The following is a 16,632-nucleotide window of genomic DNA, read 5'->3' as shown; positions in this document are numbered from 1 at the left end:
ATGACAAATCTATAATGGAGGATTAACAGTTAAATATTTCATGTATGGCAAGTGAATTCAGTGAACCAGAAGGTGCAAATATTTATGATAAAGACATAGCTCTAGAAGGCTGTTATCTAGTCTTTCTGGTTGGCAGTAGCAGTGTGTGCATTTGAGAATTGCTTTGAAGTACTTTTATAATTTCTAGAAGAGTCCTTGTTTACCAGTGCACAAGTCACTTTACATATGGAAGATCACAAAAACCTAAATCTAAAACAAACAAACAAAAAATGAACATCAGATATAAAGCCCTGAAGATTATTTTGCAGTGCTCTTGGTAAATTGAGCCAGCTACAGATTATGTGGTATTAAACATTTTACATAAAAATTATAGAAGCTCTTTAGTACTGGATCTTTCAAAGAAAAAAGCAAAGTTTTATGACCATGACAACAATTATTTCATATCCTTTTGAGAAATCTAGCAGTGATTGAGTACTACTGTTGTTTTAGTTGTAGCCATGCTGAGCATGGATACCAAAACATAATGCTGTCTTTGGCATAAATACCTTTCCCCCTGAAGATCTCAGATCATTTCAACATTGACATACACATGCTGTGCTATTAATATGAGTCTCAACTACTGCTCATAAGGTAAAGAAATGTTTGGCTCAGCAAGACCTTAGTACATGTTTACATAGGGAAACCAGTGTGAAACAGTTATGTGTGAAATACATCCCCATACCTGACTGCACATTAAATCCCTTAGTAGACAGCTGGATGTGGACCAGCTCGAGACTTCAATAAATATTAGAGCCAAAAGTAGCTTTTACTGCCCTATTTCTGTATGAAATAAAATTATATTTATCTTATGGGAGCTGCCAGAATGGGACTAGGCTGAGATTTAAAAAAAAAATATCTGTAAGCATTGTATGAAGGTCGCAGAGGAAAAGCTGGCAGGGAGTCCTGAAGTTAATTATGAGGGTTTTGGAAGCCAGGCTCAGCAGCTGAGAAGGGACTGGAAGATCTGAAGCAGGGATGAAAGGATGACCAAGGAGTCAGTGGGTTTGGGGACAAGGGACGGAAGAATGAAGGAAGGGTTGTATGGGGCCTCTGGAGCTTTTGGGAGCTATGGGAAATATCAGAACATTTTGTGACAGGCAAGGGGGTTTTTCAAACTCTAAGGTAGTCCCGTTTTCCAGATTTTCCTGCATTTCTGAAAGGTGAGTTTAAAACAAACAAAAATATCTGAAAATCCCAGATGAATCCCTGACTCTGAGAGTTAAGGATTTAGTAAGAACACCAACATTCTGAATAAAATAAGAAAAGGTGACAACACTCATACTAAGGATTATTATAAGGTTAACATAGACTATAATTAAGAAGAAGGTGTTATTCAGCATTAAAATCCTTCTTTGCCCTTTTCTGTTATTTATGGCTCCATTCAGATGAAAGGATGTCTGTCATTTGGACATCAGCTAGGCGAACATAAAACTTTTTCTGAAGGTTTGATTTAAACTCTGCTGGATATTATTTACATGATAGTCTGAGCTGCCACAAAACTCTTATGATACAACAAAAAAGTCAGATTAAAACAAACCAAACTTTCTTTAAGCTACACCAAGTGACAACAAAATATACCAGTAAAATAGAAGCTTTCTAAAGTATATTTTCATATAAAACCACTGTCTTTCCTAAAGCTCTTAATAACTAAATCTAAGAGCCTTTCCTCTCTGTTTAATCACTTTGCTGAGATACACTCAAAGCAGTTTAGATCTGAATTCCTCACCACCAAGTCACACCGTTGCTCTCAGTTCTCTCCTGGAGGCCACCACAGCACTACAGCTCTTGTGGAAGTCGATAGCAACACGAGCACCCATCCAGGCACAGCTCTGTTCACAGAGTTTGTGAGTGTTTCTGCTTCCTTGTGCCTCCTGATGACAGTTCATTTGAGTCAGCAAATATAAAATGCAAAAGAGTCATGCTTAATGGCCTTGAGCTGTCATTACAAGTCCTGGACTAAAATCTTTGAGGGGAAAACAAAAAGAAACCACTTTATAAATCAATAGAAAACTGGCAAACATTGTTCTCAGAAGCCATAATCTTACTAAGATTTTTTTAAAATATTTTCTCTGAAGTTCTAAAGTCAATTATGTTTTTCTCTGGCTCCTCTTCCTCTTCTCTGCTTGTCACCTCTGCTTTCACATCTCCTGTCATCCAGGACATTTCACTTATTCTCATGGTTTCGGCTACTGCCTATATTAGCCAAAAGCTGATTTATCTTTCTGCTCCAAATATTATTTACTTCAAACTTCAGTTTCAAGGATATCAGTTTTACAATTGGAAATTATAGCATTCTACTCAAAAACTTTGACTTTTCTTTACCATTTAAGACCTGATTATTGTTCCTTCTCACCCAAACTTCTAAACAGCACTTGCTTTTTTTTCTTTGTCTTTTCTTCCAGTTGTTTTATCTTATGCATTTATACCAGTTTATATTTCTGAACTTTGCCATACCTGCTGCCATAGTCTTGTTGAAGCAGTTTCATGTAATCTCTATTACTACAGGTACTCCCACCTTCCTACTTCAACCTCTTTCCTCCCTTAATGTAAATTGAGGAATAGGGATTTTTTTACTTATCAGAACCCATCCCTTATCTTTGGTTGGTCAATACACCTGCTGAGTCACACAGATAATTCTGCATCAATATGAATCATTGTTTCTTCATTAGAGGTGGAGACTTGCCATTTTGAAAGCTCAGGGTTTCTTTCTTCCAAATGCCATTATGCAGCAGCTTTTAAATAGCTCAAAGTTATTGGCAATTTGCAAATACCTCTGTTCCAGAATAGACTAGAATAGGATATCCTAAGTTGGAAGGGACCCACAAGGATCATCAAATCCAACTCTATCTAAAAAGTTCGAATTATAAAACATTTCAGGTATTCCTGAGATAATATACAGTATTTCACTGTATTATGCCACCAGTTCTCACTGGAAGTAATTTTGGGAATATTTTAACTACCTAGTTAAAAACCCCAAAACACTGTGGCACTTATTGATATAATTTTTCTCAGACGACTGTTCTGCTGCATCTGACTGCCACACACATCCCATCACGCCTTAGTAATCCCTTCGACAGCTACAGCTGTGCCAGCAAATATAAGGAGTGTCTTAGCTCCCAAGGGCTCATCTTTGAATTAGCAAGTGCTAAACACTGTCCCTCCCACAACAATTTATATAATGCATTTTGTGATGGCTTTTGTTTTCCTTCTGTCACTAAACTCAAGCTCAGAGTTTGCAACCAAGCTGTTTTCGTGTGACACATAAGTAGTTAAATTCTACAATATTAGTATGTGGAAACTGCTTGGCTTTTCATGTGTTTATGCTTATAAATGGCTCTGATGGTTTCTTTGCTACTATTCTGAGTCTTACGGGTCCCAGGATGTCTCAATGTCTCAGGAAGCATCTTGGTGTATTTGTGCTTTTTTCCTTGTCCTGCCATCTCCCAATATTTTGGAAATAACCAAAAGCCAAATCCAATCTCCTTAAGATTTTTATCATTCCTTGCAACCTTTGTTCCTGCAACAGTCCTGCTGTTTTCAGGTTGCTGCTGAAGACCTGGAATGCACTTGTTCTCTGTGCATAGCACAGAGTGGGGGAGCAACAGAAATGAGTTTCTATATGAAGCAAAGTATCAAAGGAGCATCTGACAGGGAAGGAAGGAAGACAATGTCAGAAACCTGTTGGAGGAAGGTGACCAAAGGACCAAGGGATGAGCAATGCAAATGTTTTTGTCATCTGGGGGAGGAAGATATGACTATGTTCTCTATGCCAGAGTTTAGGAGAAAATTAACTTAGTCCCTGCTTATATGAAGAGGAGATGGCAGATCTTTCTCTATGCATTTAAAATACAAATGATAGTATTAAAAACAAAGGATGTGCACCTGAAGACTAAAAGACAATTTAAATACTAATCTCTCTTTCTTTCTTTTTTTTTTTTTTTTTTTTTTTTGGCAGCCCATGGCTTTTCTTTTCGGAGTGCACTGAGACAGACAGAACCCTATTCTATTCTATTCTATTCTATTCTATTCTATTCTATTCTATTCTATTCTATTCTATTCTATTCCATTCCATTCCATTCCATTCCATTCCATTCCTGAATAGTCTGTTCATTTTAACTGTGATACTTTTCACAGTAAGTTTGTATTATTCTTGATATACAGTAGATCATACTGACTGAAGACATACTGACAGAACCCATCCCTGACTTCTAATTAAACCTGATATCTGTGCTGTTGATTACAGATATATTAGAATGGAACATCTGTTGAAATTTTTATTAAATTACATTAAAAAGATAGGAGAGTGGTTCTTGTTTCAGTTGCTATCTGAGAATCATCTCTTCCCAACTTTTTGGAGGACTGTATATCTGAAATATATACAGATTTCCAAGGGAGGGGAACAGGAATGAGAGAAGGACCATCTGCAGATGGTTTTGCCTAAATTAATCATCATCTGAAAAAGACAGCGCTTAACTAGTGGAAAACACAGTGAAATGTGACATGCTGAAATGATGGGCAGGACTGTATTATTTGTCTCATGAGTGAATAAGACCAGGCATGGTAATTAATCAGAAATAGAACTGGCTGTGAAGACTTGTCTCATGACTACTTAAGAAAAAATTGAGGCTTCCTCAAGAGGTACAAGCCTCAAGAGATGGGGGCTGAAGTGTTGTGAAATGCTTTTGTCTCTGGCATTCCAAATCCTTTGAACACCCATGTGAGCAGGCCTGGCTCTGGGAAAGGCAAAGTGGGTAGCTGTCTATTGGAACAAACTCCTGTGAGCAACAAGCTGCTGCTGTTCACTGAAGCAGAGATCAGCTGCTTCTAGGTAAGGCAGCAAACCTCTGGTTTTCCCAGGCCCTTCCACTTAGCTTGGCAAACAGGCTTTGCCTGATCTGTTGGTATTTCCCACCATGCTGACACACCATATGCTTACTTGATTATGGATTACCCACTTTAATTTTACACCAAACCCTGTGCTGCTTCCTGAGGAACATCCACTGAGTGCTCATACACCTCAGGATGCTCCAGGAACAGTTGCCCTGCTGAATGTATGCCTTGTATAAATTAAAAATTAATTAAAAAAAATGTTATTATTAATTCCTGCATCCAGCACAGAGAAAACTAAGGCAAGAGTGTTTGTGGCCCTATGTTGGGTAGACAGGATAGAGACCAACAAGGTATCTAAAAATGTGGTGAGTTTTTTTCCCCAGGATGGAAGAAACTTATGGGTCTGCTGAGTGTGGAATTGTGGAATAATGTCCATAGATACAAGCCAGGCTATCCCTGTAGTGCAAGGCTCAAAGACACAACTCTTGTACACTGAAAAGGAGTATGGGAGACAGGAACTGGGAAAATTTATTGAGATCACTTATTGACAAAGGTGGTATGGCCATCAAACAGAGTACAGAAGTATTGTGCCACAAAACCCAGGATGATGGCAGTTTCTGTTTTTAACTGAAAAAATTATGGAAATAAAGACTTTAATTGCAATGTGCTCTCCAGAGTACAATGAATGTAGCTTTTTTTGGGAAACCTAGAAAATGAGAGGTGAGCTCACTACATGTATCTTATGGTGCTGTGATTTTAGCTTGAAGCTTGAGAAAATGAAGGCACAAATGCATGGGTTTGACCCAGAAAAATAGTCAGACCCCTAAGTGGGTCACATGCTTGCAGAGAGAGATGCTCAGGAAGCCCTGCATTTGGCCTGTTGTAGGGACATTATTTCAGCATGAGAGTGACTCAGACTAGTCCCAGAAGTTAATCTGTCCAAATGTACATTGAATTTGTCTGCCTCTGCTTCAGACTGGCCTAGCACTTGGCAGCCTGCTTTTGAGATGTACTCGCTTTGCATTGAAGGAATTCAGTACCTCCATCAGACACAGTGTTCACAGGAATATTTAGACACACAGTTCCTATTGAAATGAAGGACTCAGGCTAATGAACACTAACAAAATGTTCCCTGTTGGAAACTGAAATTCTTCAAATGTTAGACTTAACCATGCATGCATGCATATGTGTGTGGATACACACAAACTACTGAAAATGGAAATCCAGTAGAACTAAGACAGAAGTTGTAAAATTTAAGCATGCTTTTCTTGAATTTCCTTTCCATGAAAAACATTTATGTGTTTACAATGCCACCATGAAAAATTGTCCTTTTTCAATCTTTCTGTGCATATTATAAAACAAAATGTAGCTATATATCAAGACATAAATACATACACCTAGGCATACAAATGTACCTGTGCATAGTAGGTAAATATAATATATATAAACATACAAGGGAAGTATTAACTGAGTAAAAGACTTTTATTCTTTGTTTAGTTTAAAATCTCTGGAGTTAGTATAATTATTTTAAAATTTCTATACTGTGTAAAGGCACAAAAATACCACACATTCAGCAAAAACAGCTTGACAAAACAAAAGCACATTGGTACAATCTTAGAGCTCATGTTCTTACTTTCCAGTCACTAAGGTGTGCTTCAGAATAATGACATTAGAGGCTAAGAATGGCTGTGACTGAAGTCAGGCTAGCAAATCCTGCTGGGATAATTAGCATGACTTCCCTACTATTGCCATTAAGAGACATTAAAATGAGGGAATGTACAAGGAGTAAAGAAGAAGTGGAAAGGACCAGCCAAAGATGAATTCTAGGGATTGGGAAAGTGGAGAAGGTGGTTGCATGGAGTTTCAGCTACAAAAATGTTGGGAACAATGGTTTCATATTCTGCAATATGGTCTAATGGTCCCAGCTGGTCTTAAACCCGATGAAAAGGCTTTGTTTTAGAACTATAAAAACCTTCATTTTTTTTGTAAACTCTGAGTAATCTGGGAAAAGAGAGACTTTGTCTGATCTGAATGATGCGGTCTTTGTTCACACTGTATTCCTCACTGAATCTAGGGAACAATATGAGAGCCCTCCTGTGGCCAGCTGAACACCTGTAAATTCCCTTGATTGCAGTCCAAGACAAGACAGACCACTAGATCATTACCTAGTGTCTGATTTCTTGCTCAATGGGAGTAAGTTGTTATTACCACACTATTTATTGTATAGAGGTGTTCAAGGCTTTCTCAACAGTAAATCAAAGGCGACTGTCCTCAAACATGGATGTTAGAGCATCTAAGAGCACAGAGTGAAGTGAAACACAGAGGTAATACTAGTACAGAACATAATGATTTATTATCTACTGCTCTAAGTCAGCACAACTCCACCAACACAGACAAAAGAAGATAAGTGGATTGAAGAGGTAGCCATATGGAACACTTTAACAAAAGGCAGTAGACTTGAAGTGGAAAGGATGGCTCTGAGTGCCAGTCTGTGTCTTCATTCACAATGCACTGACACTTACACCAAGATGGAAAAGATGTGAAATCCTGTGCTCCTACTGGGTATTTTTGATATTTCCTTTCGAAGAATGTAGCTACTGCACAAGCTACTCAGCAGGATTTTTGTTAATAGTGTGCCACTTCTAGACAACTTGGACTCTACCAGGTTAATCCTCACTCACATCAACTTGGTTTACAGAAGTATTAGAACAAAAGGATTCAACAGCATAAGAAAGGCCGAGAGATCACATTTTCAACATCCATAACTTTTCCAGTAAAAAAAAATACTTCTAGTAAAGGGGCAGAAAAAGATTCTATGCAGCCTCTCAAAAAAAGTGGAAAAGTAAGTAGCTGGTCTAAGTACATATAGACCTTGAAAGGTTAGGAAAAGAATATGAACCAAAATAATCCCTTTAAAGCTAAGACATTTGATACCAATTTATCCCTTTAATAACTACAAAAATGAAATAATCTTTATTTTATAAAGTCAAATTCAAGAGGACAGCTTAGCTCCTGTGAACAAATATGCTCAAAGCTTAGCCTGAAGAACCAAGTGTGTGCCCTATGCAATGCAATGCATTATTTTACTGAGCTCTTTAAATGGACACAGGCAACTTTGGGAGAGTTGTCAAGGGTAATTTATACAATATTGGTGATGATTTTCATTAGCATGAGTAAAAGTGGAGGAAAAAAGCACAGTATTTTATCCTTTCAGTGCAACATTAATCAGCGTTGCCTACCATCAGGTTACCAGTTTTACATGTTTTGTAAGTCAGAGCAAAATGCTGTTCAAATAATCTATATCTGCAGTTTTCCCAGGAGCAGATCAGCATTACCCAAAACCCCTAAATAGTTGCTCCCTGAAATTTTTTTTTGGTTTTATGATCCTTCTAGACTTCTAAATTTAGCTGTCTTTGCTCTCCTTGTCAGGCACGTGCAACACGTGACAAACTCGGGCTCAGTACAAGAATTTTAACTTGTGAATTAAAATCTGCAAATCCAAATCGGTCCAAGTGGGGGCCTTTATCTCTTGGTAGTACAGCCCATTGATCAGTAGATGGTGGTGGTGCACTGTCACCTGATGCAGCTGCCCGACGACAGTAACCAGCTGTTAAACCATTTTTATCATGGGCAGTGAGCAGACCAGTAACAGTCTTATACATGACTGATTTGTTAATATATCAGAACATTAAGAAACGAGAAATACTATATATATATGTGTCTCATAAACGAGGAAAAGTTGTATTATCTTTTCTGTTTTTCCCCCTAGACTCCTAGAGTTTCAGCAATCTTCTAAACTTCCTTTTCCTTATCCTGTGTTTTAATTCAGTGAGAACAGAGTCCTTTAGCTTTTGCTAAAGTTTTCATATACGAAATATAATTCTAGAAACAAGGAGAAATAAAATGAAGAGTGGGAAGATGCCTAATGAAATTGTCAAACTCCAGAAATCCTTTCAACATGGTTATTTGCCGCTTTCCCTCCCACATTGACTTTGCCATAGCAGCAACTCTCTGGCAGTGAAGAAGGGACAGAAGGAGCTGGTTTAAGTTTCCTTTTCCCAGACAGGTAAGAGGGAGAGGATGAGCACTGGGGACATCCTTCACCTGTTCAGATACAGGATTCTGGCATGCCTTTATTGCCGAGTCATGATCTGTTTGCACTGCTGTGGGTATTTTAGGGCTTCTTTCTGGGGATATATTTGCCATTATGCACCTGAAGCCAGGGTGCTTGTCATGGGCAAGGACTGTATTGATCTTGGGGCTTCTACTGAGGAAGGAAGGAATGAAGTCTTGGAGCAGGACCACAAATGAGTGAATTAGAGCTATCTTTCTGAGCAGTACGAGGGCTGAAGCTTTACAGCAGGACCTCTGATAGGAGTGACATGCTGAAAGCAGTTAGGAAATGTTGTAGGCTGGGAGTCCCATAGCAGGGGCAGATCAGATTTCCAGTTAAACACGTTTGCCACCCGCTGGCCAGGCTGCAGATTTGCTGCTGCTGCAGTGGGAATTAGCAGCTTGTAGTTATCAGTATTTACGTGTGATGGATGATTAGGATGTAGAAAGCATAGTTTAACAGCAGAGCATAATTGAATATTTATAGGCTTTTGTTTACAATTTTAAATGTAATGACTCCAGCACTGGGCAGTGACAGGGCCATATTAATCCTTTTAATTTGCAATTTGCTTCTGCCATTAAAAGCAATACTTTCTCAGTTCCTAGGTCATACTTCCTAGGCTGACTGACAGATTATGTGCATGAACAATCAGAGCTAAAGGAGCAATTTCATTTGGGCCTTGCATAAAACCTATTATGAAGGTAAAATCAAAAGTTAGTTCAAAATTGAACTAGTACTTGAGAAGAGGGTGAGAAAGCTGGTCCAAACTGTTCCTTTTCCTCAACTATCTGGTGCCAGAAGAATCTGGTGTCAGAAAAGAGAATTGAGGGGGAAGTCCAAAAGACTTGGCTGAAAGTGTCTTCCAGCAGAATTAGTTCCTAATCAGTTTTGGTTTTGGTCCTATTTTCATCCAAAATCAGAACTGCATTGTGGGGGTGGATGAGTCTTTACCTCATCTCAAAAGGACCAGTACAAGCTGGGCAGAGAAACAAAGAAAAATGTGCCCCAAGGCTAGCAGGCCAGAAATGAGAAATCACCTTTTCAGATTTACCTAACAACATGAGTCAGATTATTTTTCTCCTTTCCTCTCTCCCTACTTCACTGTAATTTTTCTATCACCTAGAAAGAAAAGCATGTTTAAAGATGTAATATAAAAAGTAATTCCCATGCTGCCCCTTTTGGATTTGAAACCTGGTAAGAATTTATTGCTCAGTAACTTAAACCTGATACTGTGACATTTCTAAGGGCAATGGTTATGTAAATACATCCTTATACTATCCCTGGGGTGCCACTGCAAACAAAAAACACAGTCCCCACAGGGTAATGATATCACCTTTACATGACTGAATATAGAAAATGGAAGACCATAAAAATAATCTTCTATGAACAGTTTCTCTTTTATTAGGTCCTAGAAAAATATGTATTGTTTTAAAAGAAAACAAACTAGTGAAGGAGTGAGAAATTTAAACAATTTTTCATGTTACTTCAAATATTAAAAAGGGAATACAATAAAATACAAAGAAATTAATAAACTCTGATTGCCCAGACATAGTTAATTTTGCAGTATGAAGGTGTCAGTGCAGAAATATTATCCATGTCAGAAAAAAAAATCAAATCTCAGGATAAAATTAGTATCTTAAAGAAAAATCATACCCCAGCTTGTACATTATGGCTTAGTTGTTAGTGAAGTTATTTAATATAAGTGTTTCATACAGTATAATTAAAAGAATAAGTTAACCATAGTCATGACAGTTCTTCCTTGATTGGTGTATATTATTCTTATATCAATCTTAGAGTCGCAAACTTTTGGTAAATTTGGTCTGGAATCTCCGTATGGATTCATGAGGGTTGCATGCAGATAGAACTTCTTACCCTAAAAAGACTGAAGAAAATTTACCTAAACCTAAGTATCTCCAGTAACCAGATGGAGCAAATAGTCCTTTAAGGCATATGAAAGGCATATATATATATATTTGATGTAGTGTTATATTAGTAGTGTTATGTTAGTTATCACATCTGTCCATGTAATGTGAAATCTCTATTTTTCTTACCTAGATGCATGACAAAAGATTCAGGGACAAGGTAATACCTAAAGAAAAATATCACTGTCAACACTGCTATAAAAAAAAATCCAGGTCCCTCCGTTCTGTCCTGTGTTATAGGGAATAGTACTGCAATCCCTGATTCTGTAGATGATGCCTATAGGTAAAAAAAGGCAGACAATAGAAGTCAAAATTCGGTCTTTGACTTGAATGCAGTAATTTATTTTGTGCAGACTATTACCTCACTGAGACTGTTTCCAAGAAAGCAACATTTAGGATTAAAGCTGAATTTCATGCTTTCCAAGACATGCTGTGGGAACTTTCCTGTTGCTTGAAGAGCTAATGAATTTTTCAAGATGACATGCCACTCAGCTGATTACCTCTTTTTACTGCTGTTGATAGACTTACAAGCAGTACTGGGAAGACTTCCAGTTCTGGGAAGAACTCTTCAAGGTTGCTCTTTCCATTCTTCTGCCTTAGGCTACACTCAGTCTCTGCAGTTCAGCCCAGTTTTCCAGACCATGTGTCCCAAGCTATTCCCCAGGGAAGATGATTCGTATGCTTCACTGCTCTGCCTGTTCAGAAACACTTTCTAACATCTAACCTAAAACTCCCTCCGTGACACATAAAGCTGTTAGGTTTTTATCCTGCACAACATGAACATGGCAAACAGATTACTTCCTTTCTTTTGCAGCAGCAACTTTTTACAGGTCAGAAGCTTATGTCTGTCTCCCTCCCCATTCTTCCCTTCTTTTGGCTGTCAGTCTTTGCAGACAGTTAATCATTCTTACTGCCCTCCTTTGGACCCTTTTCAGATCATTCACATCTTTTCAAAAATAACTGGAGCTGCCAAACATCCCTTATAATGTGGGATTTCCCATGTATAACCCTCAAATCTCACATGCCCTATTAAAAATATGTGAAATATTGCCTGCTTGAATATTTCCTCTTTATTTGAATAGGTGACATGGGTTCTGAGAAATACAGAAACTTGCAGCTGCTTTCCTGCCCATTCTTCAGAGCTGCCTTTGGCAGCACAGAGCCGTGACTTGGATGTGGCTGTGACAAAAGTAAAAACCAAAGTGTCCCTAAAGGAGCTGGGGAGGTCTGAAGAACAATGCACACCCTGAAGCACCAGGAAGGTGTATCAGTGTTTTAAAATTCAGAACTCACCAATTCTGAGATGCTGCCCTGCATCAGATGTAATCCTTCACCCAAGGACTCACCAACATAATAAGAAAAGAAATACTCCTAGGTTTTGTAGACAATGCTTTGTTTATACATCTCATACATTTTAGGTCCCTGACTTCTGCTTTTCTTGGGATTCTCCATGCTCTGTTCTCTGCAAAATGCTGTCCAGCAAGTCATGCTTCATCCTGCATTTGCTCAGTTCCTTATACCTGATTACCTAAGGACCTTGTCTTCACAGTACTTTCTCTTTTTCTTATCAGAACACTTTTTAAATTTGCCAAGGTCATTCTGAGTTTTGGTCCTGCCCTCCATTACTCTTGCTGTTTCTCCCTGCCTGGTGTCATCCGTGAATTTAATGCCTGCTCTCTTTTCAAGTGTACAAATTATTTTTAAAAAGCCCCAAACCAAAACTATAGCCAGACCTTGAATAGAACTTTATCTGATGTATCTTTAATTTCAACAAAATCATCTGCTATGTTATTTGGAGCAAGTCAGAAGCAGAACAGACTCTACTCCCCAGACACTATTTCCATGGATACGATGCAACACAGAGGTATGAGTTTCCTTCTTCCACTTCCAGTCATTCAGAAGTACTGTGTTGTTTGTAGAAGCCAGTATCAGCTCTTGTCTCTGGAAGGAAAGACTGGAGAGTGACTCTGAGTGTCCTTAGCCCTGTCCACTGTGGGAGAAGCCCCGTTTCAGAGATGTGAGTGCACATTTAGCTGGGGCAGAACATGAGATCAACCCAAAGGAATAAACATCTCCTTTCAGAGCTAAGAATACTCCAGTGCTAAGAATGTCCTCTGCAAAATATCTACTTCAGCAAACAGGAATGCTTTTCTTGGAGTCCTTAGGTAACTGATAATAACAAGAGAGAAAGTACACCTTTTTCAGGCTCTAAGACCTGTGACATTCAACTGCAGCAGTGTCTATCACCACTAAAAATATAAACTGTAGCAGATCCCTATAGCATGAGAAGAATTTCCTTCAACATCATCAAAAGCTCTAGGATCTCTCACTTCGTGAAGAGTTTTAGAGGAAACTTTTAATAATTTTCTGTGAATATGAATTAATCTTTCCGGTCTGAGCCTATCAGAGGAGTGAAGCTTGGCATTTAGGAAATACTTGAACCCAACTCACTTCATTTTTTTCCCCAGCACTCTGACTGATGACATTTCAGTGTAAAAGAAGGCTTCACAGCTGACCTTTCTATTCCTGCCAGAGAGACCTTACAGGCAGTGGCAAATTCTGTCATTACCCAAGGTGAAAAAGATCTTATTCATCACTATCCACTCTGGATATCTTGGCAGGATTGGAAATATATTTCTAGTTAATTTGGTCCCAGTGCAAAGCTTTCAGTGACCAAAGTGGGTGAAAGGGAGTGAAGAAAAGCAATTAGAACTAAGTTTGAAAGTTAATTTTGCTCACTTATGCTATTTCCAACGAAATTTCTAACTTTCAAACCAATTTTTATTATTTTCCAGACCATTAAAAAATGAATTCCTGTTGAAAAGTGAGATGGTGGTTTTTACCATCCACTCGCCAACAGTGAGAGTAGAGGTGGCTGGAAAGATATGAAATGTCTAGCCTGTGCTGATAGAACATGGGTTCACAGGATTTATATGCACTCAGGGACCACTTACAGGACTCTTTTGTGCCTGTGTGGCCAGCCGTGTGAATGTCATGGGCTAGTTTTTCTTTGCAATGATGCAAGGAGATAATAATTCCCACATTTTTTCTCAGTGAACAGGGGAAGGTAGCTTTAAGAGCTGGAAGGCTGAGGACTGGGACCTCTAGTTTCTCTAAGGTGATTTTAAAAGATTCTGTAACCCCAGACACTTCCTATTACTAAGGTCCTTAAAGATTTATGATGTTTATGACAATCATTTTTCCCTGTGAAATTTCCTTTCTGCTCAAGTATTTACAGGAAGAAAAAGTTTTCCTTTTTCTCCTGTCAAGTCAGCAAAGCTTATCTTGTAAGGATTTCTGTATGAAAGGGGGAGATTAGTGTTTTAGGAATATACCTTAACTCACTTTAGAAGCATTTACTGGACTTTCTGCCATGTCTCCTATCCAGCTGGTTGGGCAGTCACTGCCCTGCCTCCCTCTGGGCTTCAGCTTTATTTTATTAGAAGGAATTGGGGAAAAAAAAATCCACAAACAAGCTTTGAGATGCTTTGTGTCAAAAAATCCCACTTGGGATATGATTTTTTCGACTAAAGAAGGGAGCTTCACTTAATGGGATTAAGGAAATTTCCAACTGCTTAGAGATCCTCCTTTTCTCTGCCTCTCATTGACAGGGGAAAAAAGTTCAATCATAATTGTATTTCAGGATAATACATCCAGTGGCTTTTGACTCAGTGCCCACAGCTACCATTGCCTCAGCTGTACAGAAGGGAGCCAACTGTCCTCAGGGGTTGTACCAAGACCTATTTCTCACCACGACAGAGACTATTTATTTTGGTCCCTAGATGCACTTTGACATTTATAGAATCATAGAATATACTGAGTTAAAAGGGACCCATCAGGGTCATCAAATACAACTCCTGGCCCTGCACAGGATCCCCCAAGAACCACACAATCTGCCTGAAATTAATAGCCCCTTTTTTATGTCCTGCTCAAGATGTTTGAGAAAAAATGCAAACCATCTTACTTTTTTTTTTTTAACATTAGCTTTTCACAGAAAATCACTTGAAACTAATTTTCTTTCCCACATCTTTCAGTTTTGGAGTATGTTTTGCTGTGATAATGATGGACCTGCAGAGTAGGATCACACAGCTGTTTTGTTAAGACAAAGTAAGATGCAGAAAGACAGCAAAATACAGTAATCAATCTTCAAAATAATGACTCCCACACCACTGCACAAATTACTTACATTATGTTTTTGAGATTAGCACAGTGTGCTTCAGAAAGTCAGTTACCCTATCACCCTACTCTACAAGTTTATCTACCTTCATTGAGCTTTGTTTCCTCAAAATATTTAGAGGGGATATTAAAAAGGGGCTTTTTTGAGATTGAGAACTACATGATCAATATGCTGTTATTGGGCTTTTTCTTTTACAGTGTAAGTAACCCTTAGTTGTACTTTTGACATGTATGTTTTGTTAATATAATTGTACCTGGCAGTAAATCCACAGTTAGAAAAATAGCTCTATCCATAATGGTTTCTAAAATCAAACCAGTCTTAGAGGATGGTGTAATTTTAAAAAGCAGATCAGTACAATTATCTGCCCAAACATGTGCCATTATTTAAGTTATTTGGTATTTAATACCATCAGTGAATTTTTGTGAGGGGAAATTAAAATTCTGAGCCCTAAGGAGCTTGTGAAAGGTTTCATCAAAAGAAAAAGGTGCAAATATTCATAACTATGCCTGGTCCAGTTTGAGGCAGAGAAAATATGTGTGACACTTTATGTACTTAGAAATTATCTACTTTGTCTTCTACTGTCCAAAATCTGCTTTACGTTTACTTTTCTCTATCAAAGTCTGTTATGCAGGCCTATGCCAGTGACAATCTCTCTGCATGAAGGAGTAGAACCAGCCATGCTGATCATCACCAGGATGCCAAACACACTTGGTGCAGGGTGTGGGCAGGGTGTGAGTGCTCTATGCCCTCCTCCCTCTCCTTCATCTATGGGCCTCTACACAAATATGCATGATTTCTGTATGTGTGTTTTATCTTTGATATTTAATTCAATACATGAAACTATTAAACAAATTCAGTTGTTTTAACGAGTACACCAGCATTTTTTTCCTAGATGGATTTGAAGAGAACTTGGTAAATTTTATTTTTACTTTAAACATTTTCAATTGAAACTTGTATTTTCAAAGGAACTTTAAAGCTTGCAGAAATTCTTCAACAAAGTGAAGCATTATCTTCTAAATATTTTTTCATTTTTTCCTAAGAAATCCAAAATATTTGGAAAGTTGAAATTAATATTCTTTGATTTTGCTGTAAGACTTGCAAGAAGCCTTGAGGATTTTTATTAGGAGGTCTGTCACCTTAACTATAACATTTCTTTATGTAAATGAAGCTCTTGTTAAATGCTAAGTAAGGTTAAATCATGCTCTGCTGAGATTGCTAAGAAGTTTGACTTAAATTGTGCCCTCCTCTTGATTATCTGATTTTCTTTGGAATTCATAATTTCCAGTTGCCATGGAACCTAAACAACTTATTGAAATGAGCCAGAGTTTTTAAAAAAACCCCAAAACTGCAGAGAAATAAAACAGTAGCAAGAAGAGAAAAGGTTTTGACTGCTAGGTAGGAACAAAAATTTAATAGTGTATTCCTCAGAGTGTGTCTCACTTGCACATCATTCTTTTAATTAATCAGTGCTGTAAGAATATCAAGAAAAAATAGCCAACCTCCATATTTCTTAAAAAAGAAATATACAATATTACATTACTTTTCATTAA

The sequence above is a fragment of the Sturnus vulgaris genome, chromosome 1 (assembly GCF_052056855.1).
Source record: "Sturnus vulgaris isolate bStuVul1 chromosome 1, bStuVul1.hap1, whole genome shotgun sequence".
NCBI lineage: Eukaryota > Metazoa > Chordata > Aves > Passeriformes > Sturnidae > Sturnus > Sturnus vulgaris.
Note: the sequence above shows the minus strand (reverse complement) of the source record.